The sequence below is a fragment of the Streptopelia decaocto genome, assembly GCF_964273445.1.
Source record: "Streptopelia decaocto genome assembly, chromosome: 3".
In the NCBI taxonomy this organism is placed as follows: domain Eukaryota; kingdom Metazoa; phylum Chordata; class Aves; order Columbiformes; family Columbidae; genus Streptopelia; species Streptopelia decaocto.
This window is the reverse complement of record NC_138656.1, coordinates 38855426-38860714: the sequence shown is the minus strand read 5'-3', so window position 1 is coordinate 38860714 and position 5289 is coordinate 38855426. Positions and strand designations below refer to the sequence as shown.

Sequence of the window (5289 nt, the reverse complement as noted above, 5' to 3'; positions counted from 1 at the left end):
CTCTGGTGTGAAGGAGAACTGGAAAAAATCACCTACAATACAAAGAAGGGTCAGTTCATTTTCCCAGCATATAAGGTAATGTTTGTCCTGCCTTGCTTTTTTTCTTGGAAGTCTGGATGTATGGCAGAGGAGACTGTTGGATTGAGACAGAGCAGGTGAAAATTGATTTGCAGGGAAGTTACTTAATCATATTTTTGTACTTTTCGTTGTGCCTTGAGCTTTTGTTTATATCTGTGTATCCCACATATTTGGGAAATGCTTCAGAGATGCGACAGCCCTGTTAATGCATCAATTAAGGGCCATGCTGACAAGTGCCAAGTTTTCTGAGGAGCCTGATGAGGTCTCTGAGATGAAAATCAACTTTCCTGGAAAATGAACCTCAGAGTGAAAAAATTGTCATGACCAGGATGTGTTTTTTAATTTTACCTAGAAAAATAAAAAAAATGCTTTGTCCTAGCAGCTGTGTATCATGAGCAATGAAGTAGGGGTGTCCTTTTATTTTTTTTCCACAGAAAGCCACTTCCAAAACAGGTGAAGAAGAGCTGAAAGCCTTAAGTACAGAGGAGGAGAAGCAGAGTAGTGCACGCCAATACCATTGCATCCTTATCAATCTCACCACAATTATACAGAAAGATGCAGATGCACACATAGCCACCTCTGAGCCAAGTACAGAGACCTCATGTCTTCTCTGCCATAGCAGGATCCACAGTGCGCACAACCTGAAGAACATCATCTTAAAGACAAGGCAGCCTGACTCTTTCCAGAGCTGAAAGGGGCTGGAGGCTCTTTGAGGATGGGGACATGCCGGTGATCCTGGGACAATGTTCACCAGTTCCTGCAAGGGGACCAGCAGGGGACAGAAAGGAGGACCATGTGCACTGACAGGCTTGTGGCGCAGCCTGTAGACTGTCCCCAAATCAATAGTGCCAAAAATGGGAAGGCCCCATCAGCTGAGTGATGGAGGTGTCACAAGGAAGGAGGCAGAAGTGTGAGAGGGATGTGGATGCCAGGAGAGGAGAAGACGGCTGAGGGTATTGCAAGAGAATGCAACCAAGACATGATATCCACACCGATGCCATGACCCAAAAGGTTTGCATGGGAGACTGCGTGAACTGGGAGAAGAAACTAAGTCACTAAGGGCTGGTCACCACCTCTGGCTCCCTCCCTGAACTGCCAAGGAGGCTGCTTAGGGGAAACATTGCAAGGTAGGTGCTTGCCACCTGTCTCCTGGCATCAGAGGAACAGGCTGGAGAGCCAGATGGACTGATCTTCTCCAGCATTTCCTTCTCCTGGCTTTCAAACCCCAGGTCAGTAGGAGCAGGGAAACACTTGAGACAAACAGAGCCAGGCTGCAGGGGAGATGACAGCGGGTGAGGCTCAGTCTGCATCGTGAGGCTCCTCGTTAGCTCCACGTTTTTCTTTCCTCTCCCTGCTGGTGTGAGAAAACGCACGCTGCATTTGTTCAGCTGCCAGGAGGATGGCAGCTCAAGCACCATCTTGTTAACTTTGCTGTGTGTCTTTTCCCTCAGCATTGCTTTAAATAATGAAGGGAGTCATGATCCACCAGCTGGATTAAACGTTATGAACTTATCTGGCTCAACTCCAATGGTGATATATTTGGTCTCATTATTTTATGCACAAATGCCACAAAACAGCACAAGATTTTAATTTTTTTTTCCTAAATACTCTTTTTCTTTTAGCACTGACATTTCTTTTATTTGCATTAAGATTTGCAATGAACAATCTGTGCCAGACCAAATTTGTCAGATACTTCTGCTTTTATGGCTGGTTTGTTCCAGGAAATCAGGGTTGGAAATCGTATCCCCTGACTTCAGGGATGGGTGAGCAAGCACTTCCAGGGTGGGGAACTTCTCTTCACATTTGGGGACCTGCTGTTTGAAGAAATGGGGAAAACAGTGAATGCATCATGGTGCCACAGCCAGGACGTCGGCTCGGGAAAATGGAAACTGAGGTCGTCATGCAATATGACTTCCAGCAAGCATCTAAGCAGTAGTTGCCCCAGCTGTATGGGGAAGATAATATTCAGCCTGCTTTATAAAGTACTCAAAGGCCTACAAGACTTTTACTAAATGGACATCTACTATAGATGGAAGCGGTGAGAAGTGCTGCTATGTGAGCTGCACCCATGCTCGTGCTGTTTCCAGCGGACATACCCAACAAGGTGTGTGCAGGGTGATGGATGCAATGGGGCAGGGAAGCAGCCACACTTGTTGTGGAGTGCAAGGCTTTCCAACCCCTGCAGTAGGAATCAGTCTCCCTGTCATCTGAGATACAGAGACAGGGAAGGTTTTGCAAGGGAGGGCAGCTAACTGCCTGCAAAAGCCAGAGATACCAAGTGGATCAAAGGTCAGGGATGGATAAGAAATGCTTTGAGCACAGAAAAATTAGAGGGAAGAAGCCTTCACTGTGGATACTTCGAGCCTGCAGCACTACAGATCCAACAGAGTTTGGCCCTACCTAAGAAACATAAAATTGCCTTGGACCAGGCTCTCGTGTCCTGCTATTCCAGCAAAGTAAAATAAAAAATTCACAAAGAGTTGTGAGCCACCTGGGACGGTAATGCCCATCAGCTTCAAAATCATGACTTTTTAGTGATAAAAGAGCAAGAAGCAAGGGTGTTGTATGGGATGCTTTACCTAGTCATCCTGGCAACATCATGCTGTGTTACAATCCAATTCAGCCTTCAGGCAACGCGCTCCTGCTCTGCTTCCGGAACCAGTCAGTGTCTGCTCTGGGTATTCCATCTAACGACCCAGAGAGAAAGAGAGATTAGAGAAGCAGAAATCTACAACATCTGGGGAAAAAAGTCTTTTTATTTTTCCCCTTTTGTTTTGTGTTTCATATAGTCTTAGGCCAGTACATGTTGCTGTGCTGGGTCTGCTTTTGAAGTAGTTGCTGAAAAGTCAACACCAAGTTTGGGAGCATCTGGAAAAAATGTGAATGTAATTAATCTGAAAAGCAAAATCAAGCTTTCCCCATTTTGTTTTTCATTAAGAAGAGAAAGGGAAGAGAGTGCCTCGTGTATTCAGCCATTCAAGTGCGATGTCCTTGGATACCGTTTGGGTGAGCCCAAACATCACTCTGCAAATATTGACGGTCTCTTTGTGTAAGCAAGAGCTCTCAGAGTCTAATTTTAAGTGCTCGTGTGGTGTATTCCTCGATAAAAGTGATGCAATTGGGGAAGAACAAGCCCACGTGTGCTTGTTTGATGGCTCTTCCAGGCATTTCCACCCAACGCCACGAAACACCTACCCATGACATGGCTGCACCGTTGCTGTTGTCAGAGCCAAGTCTCCTCCCCAATAGTTTTAATCTTGCATACAAATCCAAAGATTTAAGGTGAAGCTTAAAAGTCTACTGTTTTTTTCATTATTATTTTGCTAATAATTCAGTCTTTAGCAGATCTGGGGACATTTTACAGCCTCATAAAAATGCCTGCAGGACTGAAGAGCTCTTCTCAAGGCAGTAAGTGCCATTCCCAGGCACTTCACAGACTGAAATGACACATTTGGATCTCCTGAATTCACAGCCGAAACGGTCCCAGCTCTGGGGCAGTATGCAGTAATTAGTTGATTGCCTACAGTTTAATAACATTATAGGAAAACTCAGGGCAGGAAAGAGATAATGCCTCTTTCTTGCAATTCAATCAGGAAGTAGGATTTAGGAAGCTGGAGTGTATTTCCACATACACACCCCCACGCTTGAGTCTATTCAGGACGTGGGTGTTAGTCTTGCAAAAAGCACCACTGGATCTTTAATGGCCACAGGTGGCCAGGATTTTGACTACACATCATTCGCAGACAGTTCAATAAAAGAAAGACCAGCGTGCTTTCTCTGCTGGGATGGTCCCTAGCCCCATGGCTCCTGATGTAAATCACAGGCCATCTGTGCATTACGATGGGCCTCTCTATTTTCCCAGATTACAGAAATGAGAAACAATAATTGGATCTTCCAAGCTAAAAGGACATAGGTACAGTGCTAACTCCTTAGTGCAATTACACAAGGCGACAGGCAAAGGTTTCACGAGCATTTTAAAGCCATCAGATAATCAATACAGAGGCCAAGAAACAGTGGTGAGGTTCACAGCTAAACGGATAAGGTGCCATGTCACATATGACCTATTTCACAGCATAAGCATCACTTCTGCCCCAGTTGTCTTCTAAAAGATATCACTGGATACTGCTGCCGCTGGAGAACAAGAGGTAAGCATCACAGTCTTCCATTGAGGTGTTAAATGGACACCATCAGAGGTTTAATTAGCAAGTCCCAGTGTAATTCTGTCATAATATTTCTTTAACATTGAAAACAAAATTGAATGGTCCAACAGTTGTGCAGGGCAGAGTGTCAGTGAGATCTTGGCTTTCACATACCCAAGGGTACAGCCAGCTGATATCGAGCATATTTAGGTTCCTCTCAGGCAGCCTCACCCCAACAGGAGAGCAGGGAAGCATCGCCCACTCCCACCCTCCAGCAGTCACTACAGGCCATCCATTGCCAAATTTGGGACCCCGACAACCTGCCAGGCCAGAGCAGGCAGAAAAAGCAGGCAGGCTGAACACCACAGGAGTGCAATCATCCTAGTTTGACTTGTAAATGAATCCATGCTACTGGAAAAACAAAGCCATGCTGATCAACATGTATTTGCACGTTAGTGGTTCTGCCCCAAAGAGATATGTTGGCTCAGAAGCCTCCTGTCCCACCACCCATGGGAGATCAGCCCCAAATGCCATCACATACCATGGGGAAGGAGTTGCTGGACTTGGAGACTCCTGCCAGTATCCTCCAAAAGAGCTGTACAGGAGCTGCAAGGTGACTAGGTCAGTCAAGGGGTAGACAACAAGGAGCTGGTCCAGATGAATCTGGGGAGAAGGCAAAAGCAGCGACAGAGGGCACTTCTCCAGGCTGCCCCAGTACACTCCAGTACGTGACTGCCCCCAGTTTTGCATGTTTCAGTGTACAGAAGCGCAGGGCTGCCAGACAGTTTTTGTTCCCCATGAGGGCACAGATGAGTCTTTGATGAAACCCAGATGTGTGCAAGAGCAGGACCATCCTTGACATGGCATAAAGTGTTTTCACCACTGGGACTCCACACAGCAAATAATTTCCTCCTGGGGAAGCTGATCTTACGCTGTGCTTCTGAGCTCTCTTGCTGCAAGGCAAAGATAACACCCGAACCAGGATATTTAGAAACAGAGACAGCAATTTGTATCTCTCCTTTAACGCGCAGACGCAGCCCCCTGCGTGCTAGGTTGAAACAAAAATGAAGTA

The 5289-nt window shown here is 46.1% G+C and overlaps 1 long non-coding RNA gene across 1 annotated transcript; it reads right to left on the bottom strand.

Moving 5' to 3' along the window:
• Positions 1-1762: 1762 nt before the first annotated feature.
• On the bottom strand, positions 1763-4977 carry LOC309437825. The gene is made up of 3 exons (XR_014183639.1): positions 4759-4977; positions 2658-2765; positions 1763-1892 (listed from the first exon to the last, which is right to left on the bottom strand). It is a non-coding gene; the product is annotated as an uncharacterized lncRNA (long non-coding RNA).
• Positions 4978-5289: the final 312 nt, after the last annotated feature.